Source organism: Cygnus olor, chromosome 3, assembly GCF_009769625.2.
Source record: "Cygnus olor isolate bCygOlo1 chromosome 3, bCygOlo1.pri.v2, whole genome shotgun sequence".
Classification (NCBI taxonomy): Eukaryota; Metazoa; Chordata; class Aves; order Anseriformes; family Anatidae; genus Cygnus; species Cygnus olor.
Window position 1 is genome coordinate 56386259 of NC_049171.1, and position 14836 is coordinate 56401094.

Below are 14836 nucleotides of genomic sequence, written 5' to 3' on the forward strand. Positions count from 1 at the left end.
CTGAGGAGTTACACAGGGCCAGATGCAGCCCGCACGCATGTTCAGCAGTCCCTTCTGGCTCTGTGAGGATCAGTCTTGCTAACGAATTCATGGTCAAGCGTCTAACAGGAGAGTATCAGAGATTTTTTTTGTATTGAATACTTCAATTCTTTGTTAAGTAACACAGAGATGCTAAAATACTAAGTTGATTTTTCATGCTTTATTGAATGCCTTTGACAGGCAGCAAGTTGTTTTGTCCACAGGAGTCACTGATGGCCTGCAATGCAGGGCAGAAGGCTATTCGGAAAGGTTACAGAAGAATCCTACTATTGATTGCCAAATTTGTTCTCTCCTGTGTGTGACTGTTATGATTAAGGGGAGATATATCACGAATTTCTTGTAAGAAGGAGGGAAGGTGTGTTTCAAAGTACAAATAAATCCCCCCCTTTGCAGTCCCGAAGCAGATCACAGCAGGCAGATATGACGTTTGCCTGTCAGCCACTCATGGGCTGCTCGTAACAGGCTTGAAAACTTTCCCTCGTGACACTAGTCCAAAGCTAGGCACACTAGCCACAGCGAAAACAGCTGTGTTGCCATGACCCACGTCTTTTAAGGGAACAAAACAATTAGTATAGTTGTTTATAACTACTTTTGAAGAGTCTAAGTCATACAATGCAATTTTTCCTTTGTGTTCCTTATAAACAAAGTATCCCTTAAAATAATTGTGTTAAGAGTAAAGACAGATGAGATATATGACTGTAACAAATAATGCTGTCTTGAAAAAATATGGCAGTTTGGTGTTTTTTTACATTCCTAGTGTAATAAAGAAGATCATGCCTCTTTTTATGGGTGTAACAACATCTGAGAGGAGGACATGAATTGCCACTGACATTTGAAACTCTCAGTCAATTATGTGTAGGCATAATTCACGTTAACTGCTGCTCTGCCTCCGCTGACCCTGCCAGGAGCAAGGAGAAGCTGGGGGAGCTGCAGACCCTAGATCTGAAGCCAGGGCATGAGGGAAGGGTGGCAGGGGAGTGATGGGGAGCAGGGAGAAGGGTGGTGGTGCTGCTGTGCTCACGAGCTCAGATCCCTGCAGCCTTGCCCAGCTGCTCTCACTCAGTGAAACTTTTCTGCTCTGAGTAGGAACTTGTGTTTTTCTGGTGTGGGTTAGTGAGACCCGCTACACTGGTTGGAGAGCTTATCTAAATGAAGCTATTGTGCTTTCAGTCATGCTGCTCTCCTTTATCTGGAGCTCCCACCAAAATCACCGTGTTACTCTGGAACAAATAAGAGGTCTAATAAAGAGAATAAATATCTGAAGGCAACAATATCATATCCGCATGGATGCTATCATGAAAGGACTGCAGGTTCAAAACTTAGATAAGAACTGTGCGAGCAGAGCTGTGACCCCATCTCTTGCACCGAGGGGTAGCACAGACATGGAAGTGTGGTGCGAGAGGCCGGGGCAAGCTCTTTTCCACCAGCACTTAGAGCAAGGAATTACTGAAGCTAGAAGCAGGGCACTGCTGGCATGCACCACAGTGTTCTGAGAAGTGAGCTGAGTAACACCACATCTCTGGCTTGGCGTCATTGAGGGAACAAGAGACTCCTGAGCAGGTACAGAGGTGGCTGGAGCACTTTCCACCTTGTCCCTCTAACAAAACCACAGATCTCACCTTGGCTGGAGATGAAGCTGCTCCTATGGAAGAGCCACAATTGTATTTGAAGCAAGGGGTTTTGATCACTTTTTCCTTTCTTGACTAGGCAACAGCTACATATGTCATCATGGTGTGAGCCAGAGGTGCTTTTGTGGGTCCCAAAAGTTGGCAAATCCATCAAGCAAGGGAAAATGTGTAACATTCCTGCTGCTTGGAAGCCACCGAAGCAGAGATGTTCACTTTAAAAATCTGCCACAGATGTTACAGATTGCTTAACTGGGGACTTGGCTATGAAGTCCATTTTTCAGCTCATGGAAATAATTTAACTATGTCTAGCACTACCCACCCCGCCTCTCCCCTCTTCTGGGTAAGGGCATAAGAGGGAAGCAGACTTGAGCATGAGGGCATCAGGGTTTAATTTTCAGCTCTGTCACAGTCTCCTGGTCTGACTTTGGGGGTACCATTTGAACATGTATCTGAATAGCAAGATGTACTGCTCTGTTTGGACCACGTCCTTGGTCCCTCCCACCCTCTCCTCCAGCCTCTCACGTGGAAGCAGTGGAGACAGCACCGACAGCAGCAGGTCCTGCTCAGCTCACTGCTGTTCTGAAAGCAAGCAATGCTCATCTATTTCTGTTACACCCTTTGCCATAGTAGGCCTTGGACCAGAGATGTGGAGTAATTGCTGGAAACCTTGCTCATCTTTAAACTGTAAAGCCTTTGCATAAGGCAGCTCTGTTCTTGCCTTAGCTCTCAGTGTGGACAGTCTCAATTATAGGGGGCATCCTCCTGTGCTGGCACGCTGGCGTGTGTTTAACTCCATCTCTTTGGCATTCATTTGGCTTTGCTGCAAGCAAGATGCAGCATAAAGAGAGACCGCGATTGAAAGAAGAAGGGGTTTTCTGACTTGGTGTCTCTGCCTCTGCCTTTGTCCTTGGCTATCACACAAGGATTGAGTTACAGCAGTGCAAAGGGGGCTGTGGGAACGTCTCCGACCATTTGACACAGAAACAGAGAGGCCCTGGCCAGAGCTGCAGCAGTGAAATAGGGCAGTACAGGAGCCCAGGTAGGCTCTGCAGCAACTTTTCTACATGACACATCATTTACTTCCAGCATTCCTGCCTTCATGACTCTACTGCACACATCAAAGTTTCACCTTTTCCTCCAAAATCTGTCTTCCTGAATATTTATTCCATAGGTGGCATGGCTTAAAGTGTCCCTCAGTTTGCCAGCGTCTGTGTTAAAACATACTAAAGCAGCCTGATTTTCAAGGAGAAGGTGCTTGAAACTCTCTTTAAATCAGCTTTTTCATTCATCCTTTCATCCTCATACAACAGAAACTAAAAGTCCTTAGCCAATACACGGATCTTCCTCAGAGACAGCCAGGTGTTCCCACAGTCCTTCTACAAAGCTTATAGATACTGTGCAAAAGCCAGTGATATTTTGAAGTTCAAAAGCATGTGCAGTCTTCAATGAAGAAAGAAAAGCAATTCTTGTGAACCGTTCTTTAATTTTTCAGGTGTAACTGGCAAGCTACCTAGTGTGACTTTGATGCTACAAGCTAGTGCAGGTAGGGGCTACCACATGATTCATAAAGAGCTTCCTAATACTGGGGTAATTAACTGGAGAAAATCTCATTACCTATGGTTCAGACACAACAGAAAGAAGTAGCCGAGTTCTATAATACTTATTTCAGTAAGCCTTGTTTTGCTGTGTTGACTTTCACCACTAACCAACATAAAGTCATGATTTTCAATTAATATTTTGAAAACAGCTGTATACGTGTCATATAATAAGAAAAGGAAGTTGGCTTCATATAGCTTTTCCCTGGTCAACATTGCTGCAATATTTGAATACCTCAGTGCCTCAATAAATGTATCGTCACAACTAAAAGAAGAAATAGGTGTTCTATCATGTTAGTTGAATGTAGCTCCCTCAAGCCTTGCTTGGCATCCTAATAACCAAAATGATTTTTTTTCTGTAAACTACACACACATATTCTGAACAAGTGTGCTGTAGGGATGATTATTTCAATGTCTGAGACACAGTATGTTTCAGCGACGAAAAAGCGGCACGCCTTTGTGACTCTGCATACATACATATGTGCGTGCATAGAAATCTGCGAAAACAGAAAACTCAGATACACTTTTTCTAATCTATCTCCAAATGATTTTACACTCCTTCCTCCCATCTGCTTTCTTTCTGATTTGCTGTGGCTCTTCAAGCTGGTGGGAACTTCTGACAGTTTCTGCGATCTTGATCCACAGCTGAGCCAGCAGGATGGAGAGGTGCCATAAAGACTTTCAAAGGGCTGGCTGATGAGAACAGATTGGTGACAGACAAAGACATGAAATTTGTGCAGCGGAAAGATCCCAAAGTTTTTCAAAGAGCTTTTACTAAGGGATCTGCAGACTAAATACAGGGATTGCTCTTCTAGTTTCAGTCGCTATGTCAAGAGTGAGTAAAATAAAGAGCGAATGTTAGCCTGGAAAAAGAATGTAGTGTAAACATCTAGGAGCATTTCAGCAGAGTGTAACCAACCAGATCTCCAATATGGTCACAACACCAGATGCGCATCTTCTGGATCTGCAATGGGCAGGCAGCCAAAATAGAATTTCTGAGAGCAAGGGGTGGCACAATGTCCACCAATGCTGAAAGAAATGGAAATCCTTATATCTGACCCAACCTTGGTGCTTCCTCCTGCTTGGTAAACAGTGCTAGAGTGTTGTCAATTTATACAGCGAGACAGCTGCAAGAATCCAAAAGACTTTATATCTGAAATTTCTAGGTCTAAAATACCATTCATTCACTTGTTTTATAAAAAAAATTATTGAAGAAAAATGCCAGTATAACAGAAACAAACAGATCTCAGAAACACTGTGATTTTATTAGTTTCCCTGTGATGTAATGTCTGTTGATCTGCACAATGACTGTCATAATTTGCTTCTTTGCAGCACTTTTCAACCTACCTTAAGTGCACCAAATACCTCTTAATTCTCCAATGCACTCTGCATCATCTTCCTCGTGGTTTCTTCACCATCCATACCATGTCTGAGACCTAGTCTGAGATCTTCAACTGCAGAACTATGGCCGTACAAACCATGGGAAAAATAAATCTGTTAGTTTAAAACTTCCCTCTCCATGTTGACTTCTACCATTACTCTCTTAGGAATGGGAAGGGAAGGGAAGGGAAGGGAAGGGAAGGGAAGGGAAGGGAAGGGAAGGGAAGGGAAGGGAAGGGAAGGGAAGGCAAGGCAAGGCAAGGCAAGGCAAGAGCAAAAAGGGAGACAGTCCTTTAGGTACACCCCAGCAAACATTTTCTGGGATGTGCTTAACACTATCTGTATACATGTTATCAAAGGGAATTTCTCACAATTAACTTTGATGTACTAAAAAGAGAAAAAAAATACAATTAAAAAAAAAAATGTGGCATAATCCCAATGGGAAGACCATGTCCAAGAGTGACATTCTTGAGGCTAATCTTCCCATGTGTCCTCCCTAACAAGCACGGTAAGAAATAATTGCAACCATTCCTGCTCCAGTTGTATATGCTGGCAAAAATTATTTCACCAAAAGAGCATTCTTTTGTACAAGTCCCCGAGTGCCTGAGTGAGGCTGTGAGGCAGCACTTACTCGTTCTCCACATTCCTGCTCCTGAGAGCGTGGCATTCAAGTGCAGAGCGGGCTGCGCTTTCTGGTATAGTGAGTAAAGGTGACTCTCACTGTTACTGTAAATTAACCTGTCAACACTAGCCAGAGAGCTGAAGCCAATAAAAATAATGGGCCTGCTAGTGAAGAGCTGTTGACATAGCATTTCAAAAAGACAAGTTCAGCACTTGGGGCTGCAAGGGCACCAAACGTTTTTGTTTTGTTTTGTTTTGTTTTTGTCCAAGTTTGCCTGGAAAATGCAGAAAAGCAGGGAACATGCAGCATCATTTCCAGGCTGCTAATGTAAGAGAGGGCATGGATAGCCTGAGAATTTTCAGCCCTGGAGGCCACCTGAGTTTGTGTACTTAGCTTGCATATTTATATTGCACGTGCAAACCAGAAACCAAGTGGTTATATGCGGTGCTAAATCACCTTCATCCATGATGCTACTTAAAGTAGGCAGAGGTCTTTAGATCTGATTATGGAAAATTGAGCCCCCAGAGATCTCAGCCACTGCAACGTTGTCATGTAAATTCATATGCTCTGCTTTGGGTGCGGAAGGCTCTCACATATTTCCATGTGGAGAGCACTGATATCTTCCTTTTCTCTTAAATGCTCCCCTTGCTTATTTCCTACCCCAAAGATTTCCTTCTGCAGGATCAGAAGTACAGGTGGATGGGGAAACGAAGAAGCATAAGCACTTCTTTTCAGAGTGTTTCTTGACTAGCCACTGGTCTCCAAAGCTGTTTGTATTCCAGCCAGTAGCGTTACTGGCTGCTGTGAAGTGATTTTATAAGTATTGTTTCCAGTACTCAGGAACAATTCCCGCTGTGCTCCTCACCATCTCCAATTAAAGCAGTACATGCAGAGCTTGTCCCGCTGGCTGGATCAGGGCAGTCCCCTAACCAAGGGGAGCAAGTACAAAGGGGCCAGTAAGCAAGCTGTGTGGCAGGGTGTGGGAGGGAAAGGAGCAATCCTCTCTGCCCACTGGGCTGGGACAGAGGTTGCCCGTGGAGTGATTGGGATCTGGCTCTTCGGACACATGGCCGCATGGTGCATGATGTCCAAGAGTTTTAGGCTCAGTCACTGCCTTGGCTAGACACTTACTGCAGCATCAGATGAGCCAAGAAGTCTTAACGTGAAGGAGGTGGCAGATCTTCTGTCCTCTGAGCCAGTATCTGCCTTGGCTGTGAGGCCTCAGGCCGGGACTGGCTCTCCCCCCGTGTTTATGCAGTGCCTGCCACACCTGGGCACCAGCACCACTGAGATCCTGTGTGGCAGCCCTGAAAGATAAGCAGATAGATGGATGTCCACATACAAGTTCCACTTTTTATCTTGTAACAACAGCTGCTACCGAGCTCAGCTTTATCACTCTACACCACCACCCTCTCCAGATAACTTTGCTTAGTCTAAGATAGAGGTCTCCTGTCTCTTTTTCAGGCCTTCAGTTTCCTCCCCCAGGTTTTGGCAGACTCTCCTTTACAGGCAGAAGCACTGATTGGCCCATAGGCCAGAAAACTCTTTTATAACAAATTAAGAGTAAGATTTTACAACTGTGTGACTGCAAAGGAGTTGTCTAATATCCCCGTACAGCTGTGGATAAGTGAGGTGTCATCTGTCCCAGACAGAAATGCAATAAAGAACCTGCTATCTAAACAGATAATTCTTCCAACAGTACTAGTCCTGACCTATGCTAATTAGCAGTGCAGCTTCCAATAAATAAATAAATAAATAAATAAATTCAATGTTTTACTCAGAATTATTTTTACTGATTTTTTTTTCTGAACAGCAATTTAACTATGAAGATCTTTAACAAAAAGAAAAATCAAAAATAAAGGCTAAAATTACCAGGTGCCTTTAAAAACCTTGAGAAGGTAGTGTACCCTGATTCTACATCCTTAGCCAGGAAAGTTCATTTGTTGCAGCGTTTACCCAGAAGGCATAATTCGAACTTCTTTCCATGCTCTCTTCTGCAGAGAACATACTTGAGCTTGGGCCCTTTCCTTCGCAGGAGATTGTCTCAACACTCAGAAAAATTGCCCTGAAGTGGAGATCTCCCAGTATGTCAAACTGAACTTCCAACCTAATTTATAGAAAGTAATTAAAGTAATTAATTACCCACTCAGACAAGTGCTGTAGCCGCTAAAATATAAGAATGGGATGCAGGGAAGGGACATACAGCCATCTCTTTCTTCTCTGCATTGTGAAAGCCACAGAGTCGCCTCATGAATCAAACCTTCCAAAATTTGATGTTTCCTTCTGAAAATGTTGAAATGAACCGGTTGGGCATGTCCAGAACTTTATTTATTTGTTAGCTTATGCATCAACCAAAATTAGTTGTCCTGCATGACCTAGCGTCGCTCACAAACCTGAGCTTTATTTGGGTGATTACTGGATTTACTGGGGGAAAAGAGAGAGAGAGAACAATGGTGAAGTCCTGGTCTGTGCCCTGTTCTTGTAAGGCAGGTCCCACAGCTGGGGAGCAGAGCCCTTCCTCTGTCCTGCCTGGCATAAGGGGCAGCCTCTGACCGACAGCAGGAGGTTAGCTACTTGTGTGGCAGCATGTGGCGTTTCTTCTTAATAAAAAAAGAAATCACCAAAGCAGAACCAGATGATAGAGAGTAGCCGTTGCTGAGATACTACAAATAAGTAAACAATCCTTGGGCTTTGTGCTGTTGCTATTTTTCTTTAATGAGGACTGTGGGTGGGAGGCCTTGGCGCCTCTTCAGTGCACCCAGCCTAGAGAAAGAGCTCTTCCCTACCCTGATCAGCTTGACGAAATGACAAGAGTGGTACCTCCTGAGCAACCCAGTTCGCAGCTGGGGACTATTCCCTGGCTTTGAAGGTTTCTGCTGCTGACACCAGAATAAAATCTGAAAACCCTGCCTCTTCTCCTGGATCAAATTGTGCTGTGCAGCTCTGCTCCCATGAGAAGAAGCTGCTGTCAGGGACTTGGCAGGCTTCCCAAAGCTCGGTGGCTGAGTGACAAGGAGTAGGGAAGGGCACTATACCAGTGCTAGCAATGATTTTTAGCCCATTATTAGGTATTAAAACTATAGGGAAGATGTCCTCACAGGCACAAATCATCTCCGTTGTCAGCTGACGGTATAGTGCATAAAAACTCATTTTGAGGGTAGGCCAAACTGTACCACATCAATCATTGGCTTTTTGGGGACTTTTGCAAAATATTTTCCTGCACTCTTCAAACCTCATATTTGCCTGCTGTGAGACAGCAATGATTCTATGATAATGATACCAGTAGGAAGGAGGTACAGAGGTGCCTGCTGAAACACCTTCAGGCTACGACTTCTGTGCCCAAGTATTGTCCTACTTCCAGAAGCCTCATTCTGAGTTTTGCCAACTACAACTGCACTTACACATGGGTTTAACAGTTCTGCAGTCTCTGGACTGCCACGTCTACTTCTTTGCAGAAGGCTGTCCTCAGTTCTGGAAAGGAAAAACAGGATGGTTGTTTCAGATCCCAGCTGGACACCAAAAGGGTTGTTCTTCTCTGTGACACAAACCCACCCTCGTGGGGGCCCACAGAAAAGAGGTCAGCATTGCTTTTTCACTCCTGCTACACACAGGGTTATTGCTGCTGCTTGCCTGTCTTTCTGCACATACAATGCTGATCCCTCATGGATTTTTTAAAAACTGTCATTACTGCTGCTTAAGCTCCTGTGGTGGGGGGATGGAGTATTTTGTGCCAAGTTCAGGAGGGGAACTGCACTGGGTAAGGGCTGCTTTCCTTCCTAAAGATCAGTCAAAGCATGAAGCTCTTTAGCTGCTCCTTTGGGGTCCTGCATTGCTTGTGTAGATGGCTTTCCATTCCAGATACTTCTGTAAAACCTGCTATTGCTGCCACTATTCCTTTCCTTACAAGTAAATGTGCAAAAAGCACTAACTGCAAATGCAGAGCTTTAATGAATGTACCTCTATGTTCGAGGGAAAAGCAAGAACAATGCGGGCTGACCAGACCAGCCGGCGGCTCACTGCAAGCTGCTGCCAAACGAGGTGCAAGGAGGGAAAACTGAAGTGTCCGCCAAGTGCGTCACTCTGAGCGCCAGCTCGCAGGGCACGTGGTTTCCCACAGACTCGTGTTTCAAAGCTGGTGTCCAGAGGGGAATAAAGTTTCTCCTTTGGAGAGCTCTGTCTCCAGTGGATTCTCAGGTGTCTACTAGGGTTGCGCTCCCTCCATAGTGTTTCTCTCAGCTGGGGTGATACAATAGGCCTGTGTGATTTCACGAACCTTGTGGGAATATCATTAATACCTCGGTGACCCCTACCAACTATAGCTGAAATTGGCCAGGCCGTTCAAAAGATACTGAGAGATGTGAATATGAGCACACTCACGGCTACCACACTGGGTGGCATGTGGGTGCCATTTTTTCAAGTAAGCCTAGCTACCAAATAAAAGAAAACCACAATTAATGCCATTGGTGGAAGTGTCAGCAGTGCCCTTACCTGTCATGGTCCTAAGGGCACTCACAGGCCTTACTGTCCCCAACCAGCCTCCACCAGGGCCTAGCATGGCCCGGGAGCTAGCTCAGTACATACCACCTCCTAGAGGTGTAAAACCACATGAAGCACATTTATACAACCTCTTAGTAGATAATCCAGGGCTTGCAGATGGGGACTAATGTAGCAAGCATTTGGGGGAGGAGGAAGAGGGCAAAAATGAGCAATGGTATCTCTGCTGGTTAAGGATTTTTCCTTTCATGTGTACAAAAAATACAAATACTTGAGATGACCTTAGACAGCAAGCAGATTTTCCTGGGGCATCTTCCTTGAGAAGGAATTACTAGAAAAAAAAATGATTTGTGGGGCAGGGAGGAGCCTTTAACACTAGGAATTATTTCTTATGAAAAAGGCTAAATGGTTCACATGCAAAGTCACAACTCTGTATTTATACAAGTCTTATCAAACTAATTCATGAACAATGGCTTTTTAGCAGAAAAGCTTTAAATAATAAGTAGAGCATTGTAGCATGTGTTAGCAAGGAAAATATAATATTAAATAACCCCTACAAGGCTTAAGGCCATGTAATAATCACTGGAAGCTGAATAAGCTTCTCTGAAATGGAGGCATAACAAATATGTTCCTCCTGCTACAAACAAGATCACAAATACTGGAGTATTCCCAGGAGCTTGTTTATGGTTAGCTATCTACATGTTGCTTTAGCTCAGCTATCCAGAGCCATGGAGAAGTGGAAGAAGAGATGAGGTCTACATCTAGGAGCAAAGAAAACTAGAAGTTAAAATCACAGAACCAGGCTCCAGGGAGCTGAGAATGGGAGGCAAAATGTGCTCAAGGGTAGCACAAGGAAGCGTCAAGTGCCAGTGGAGGGCTGTTTGTTATCTGAGCCCTGCTATGGGAGAACTCGCAAAGGGAGCTCTGGCAGGGATGTGCCTGGAACTGAAGTAGATACTTAAACTGAGGCTGTTACCACCCTGAGAAACTAGCACGAGGGCCTTCACGAGGATAATGCAGTACTCTTTGGATAACCAGAAGCCAAAATGCATTGGGATCCTGCAGTGCACTCATACTGCAGCACTGAAAGTGAAGAGTTAGTGCTGGATTTTCTCAATCACTGTACAAACATTTGGCTTAACGTACTTTGTAGCATTCTTGGATGCTTTATAAGCAGATCCTTCAACAGACCCTAGTTTTTGTCCTCTGTGTCCAAATCCTGCATAAGACCTATCAAAGTTACCTGTGGGCCAAGCCCAGAGAATCATGTCTTCCCCTGACAGCTTCATTCCTCACGGCAATGGAGCTGTCGAGATCTGCAAGCCCAACCCTAGCGCCTGGCTGGCAGGGGCTCCACATGCCTTCTGCTGCAGCACACGCTCCTCAAAGGCAACGGGAGGACTCGGACCCAAGGCCTTTGAAAAGAAAATGTGGAAACACAGCGTATCATTAGTCCTCCATTCTCTTAGAGATCAGAATTAAAAACACACAGGAAAATTTCCCTCAAAATAAAACGATGAAGTAAGATGCAGAAATTTTCTTTGCTTTTTTGATTTTTTTTTTCAGAAGTTGTTTATTCAAAAAATGACATGATGAGCACAGTAAAAGAAGACAGCAAATAACTGTCAGATTATTTTCATAAAATCACAGCCAGATACTGCTTTATTTTTTGAAAAAGAATTGTTGCTCTCATTACCAATAGATGCTGAAGTATATCTGTTCATTTAACTGCAAACCTAGGAAGAAAGATAAAAGCAAGTTGCTTTTTACTTACCTGACATAATGCAGAAAATAATAAAAATTTATTAATTTTTATTATAAAGGAAGCAGGCATGCAGCTTGCACTTACAAACATCTGTATGTAACCAGACACTTTGCAGTATAAGGCCTGATGGATCTAGTCTTTCATTCATTTTTTCTTTCAGTGATTTCAAGCTATAAAAACCCAAACACTTCCTCCATGGACCAGGACTATAACCCAGGGAACAGACAGCCAAAAGCAGTGCCTGACATGTGAACACACTGCTCTGATCGTTTCTAGTGCTGAGTGGGATGGGTTAGCCCAAAGCACCCATGTTTTACATGCTGCAAAACCTTGATTACCATTGCTCTACTCATATCAACCCTTTCTTGTACAATTTTTTCTCTTTTTCCAGCCAGAGCAAACTAGTAATGGCTTAAATCAGGCTCTCTATCTTCATTCTGAAGAGGACCAGAGCCTGGTGTATCCTTCCAAATCAGCCTGCAAGGAAGATTAAATTCATTTGTGTGACTGGAGCTGTGGGCCACCTTCACCTTTAGTGCTTCTTTAAGTTGGTCATGTGTGTGTTTGACCATTTTCTGTGCAACATATAGACTTAGGCACCATGCCTTCCAGCACTGCTTTAAGTGACCTGTAGCCTTGAGGTTGGGATCCTATAGGTACGACTGCAGTTCCCAGCTGAGGCTGGGAACAGCACTGAGGAGGGAGGAAATGTGATGATTGCTTTCAAACGTATGTACTGAAAGAAGCACCCAGAGTAGCCGAAAAAGAATGCTTCAGTTTCTGTGCTTTCGCAGGCTTTAAGACCTCTGATCAGGAAAGCATTTATGGATGTGTTTAATTAGAAGCACATGCTAAAAATATGGACTTCAATTACACTAACTTCAATGCAACTTAATTGAAAATGTGCTTAAATATTTCCTGTTTGAGGCCTAAAAGAACAAGAACATAATCCTTCAAAATATAGGATGTTTCATTGTGTGGAATCTTAAAGTACTTTATGTGCTGCATATGCTGCCATTATTTATCCCTTAAAAGCGGTTGCTTCTAAGGTGGAACATTTTGTGTGTTATGAGAACAAACAGCGACACTGCAACAGTTACAGACAATGAGTATATCATGCCCAACTAAAACCACTGTAGGAAAACAGACAACCAGAACATAATTTCTCAGCTTGAAATTTAGAGGAGACGCTAACTGTTACAAAGAGCCTTACAATTTCAGCTTTAACAATGAGCACGGAGGTCTGGAGCCCTTAACTTCATGCCGGGACACTGATTCATTCCTTACTCCCAGGGAAAAATGACCGCGTCCTTAATGAACTTCCAGGACAACATTATTTCTTGTACAGCATTTAGCTTTCCTGCAAGGTGTCCCATCCCAAAACCACGCTTAGCTTGCAAAAGCGTCACGGGCTGGTTGTCATGACTGTTGGGAAAAGGCTGCCTAGCAGTCTAGAAAATGTCACACGCAGTTTTTTTGTCATTTCCATTGTTGCCTTACATGTAGGACATTTAATCCTTTGCATTTATTTCTGAAAACCACTCGGTGCCGTCACTTCTTCAACAGCACTTAAAAATTGATAGGGCAATGTGCTCCACAGCTACGTGCTCTGCCTCACACATAACATCTGTCCTCTCTCAGCAAGCACACAGCAGCTGCGCAGAGCGACAGGTTCACGGGAGCACAAGGGGCACGGAGAGTGCCAGGAGCACGCACTGCCCTTCCCGCACAGGAGCTGCAGTGCTTCAGCTGTTGCAGCACACTAAAACCTCTAGCACCCAGGTATAGCTCCAGCAGCCAGAGACAGATTTTTGGCAGTACTGCTTTCTCCTGCGTGGCTAGGATATAACACCATCAGACACCTTTGTATAGTTAGTTTAGCTGTATTTATGGCAGATCCTGTACAAGGACATTCATGCTCTTTCTTTAAAATCACTTTGTTAACTACCACCATATTGCAGTCAAAAAAATTATGTGTCTTAAATCTTTGGCTCAAAACAACCCGCTTGCCTGATTACAGCAGAAATTTGTTCTGGAATATATATTCCAAACAGTGTCAATCTAGAAATATGAAAAAAAAATATATATCAGTTAACACCATTTAAAGTGGAATCTCATTTCTTAGTTTTGCTCAGCTGCTGTTTTTCTTCTCTTAATACTTGATGCCCCCTTTGAGGAGTGATGCAAAAAGACTTTTTAAATGGACATTTGCAACAGATTAGTCCATGATGTGAATTAATCCCTGTCTGTAATCCTAAAACATTCAGCATGTCAGAATTTAAAAGGCAGCCATGCAGTAATCATTCAAGGTAGATTACTGTGTGGCTGAAATTGTAATTCTGTTTTGAATGATTACTGTGTGGCTGAAATTGTAATTCTACAATATACACATTCATACCAATAGACTTAAAGGATAACAAAGAAGCATACTCTGATTACATTAATTCTAAGAGGAGGACGAGAGAAGAGCTGGACTACCATGTAATGTAAGAGGAATGACACCACTTGATCGCACAGAGGAAGGCAAATATTAAAACTTTGCATCTGCCTTCACTACAAAGGTCACCTGCAGTGAGACAAGAAGAACAGCTTGCCTCGGAACTCAGCTCTCAGGCTAAGAGTGAAATAGAGAACATTTAGAAAAGCTAGCTTCTGGGTTTTATTTTCTTCTGAATCAGCTTCCTGTATTGAGGCAGGAGTGTTTCGAGAACTACCTGACTTCATCTGACTCCCAGCTGAACCCATAGAGGTTTTCAGGACTCAGACAAGCAAACACGTCATGCCACCCAATGTGGATCACCAGAACATCAGGCATCTAGGCTAGTTTAATAACCCACCTTGCACGATCATTGCAGGAAGACAAGCATCTTCCCCAGCAGATAATTCTCTCATCCTACGGTGGTTCCTAAAATGACTCTCTTGAGGTGCCATCTCTCTCTCATAATTACAGAAGGAGCCTTGATAACTCAATTTAGACATCCAGTGTTCACACATCTCATGTCATGTAACCTGAATAGCACTCATATCTTCAGAAAACAGAGAAGCTATGGAGTTGTAGGGCAGACATATTACCTTTGATGGAGAACAAAGAATCTAATAAACTCTTCATGAGCTGCAACAAGATAGCAAGGAAAGGAATACAGTTAGCACAGATTTCTCAAAGTCTCTGTATTTCCAGGCTTCCTGGACAGCACCGTGGCTATTGGGTATGGACTGTTGGGGGTTTTCTCAGCCCATCCTGGTCATAGAACCATAGAATCGTAGAATATCCCGAGTTGGAAGGGACCCATAAGGATCATCAAGTCCAACTCCT

At 43.7% G+C, this 14836-nt stretch overlaps 1 long non-coding RNA gene across 1 annotated transcript; it reads right to left on the minus strand.

Annotated features, from left to right (window-relative positions):
* Positions 1-5076: 5076 nt before the first annotated feature.
* On the minus strand, positions 5077-11160 carry LOC121067730. The gene is made up of 3 exons (XR_005818420.1): positions 11002-11160; positions 8666-8735; positions 5077-6571 (listed from the first exon to the last, which is right to left on the minus strand). It is a non-coding gene; the product is annotated as an uncharacterized LOC121067730 (long non-coding RNA).
* Positions 11161-14836: the final 3676 nt, after the last annotated feature.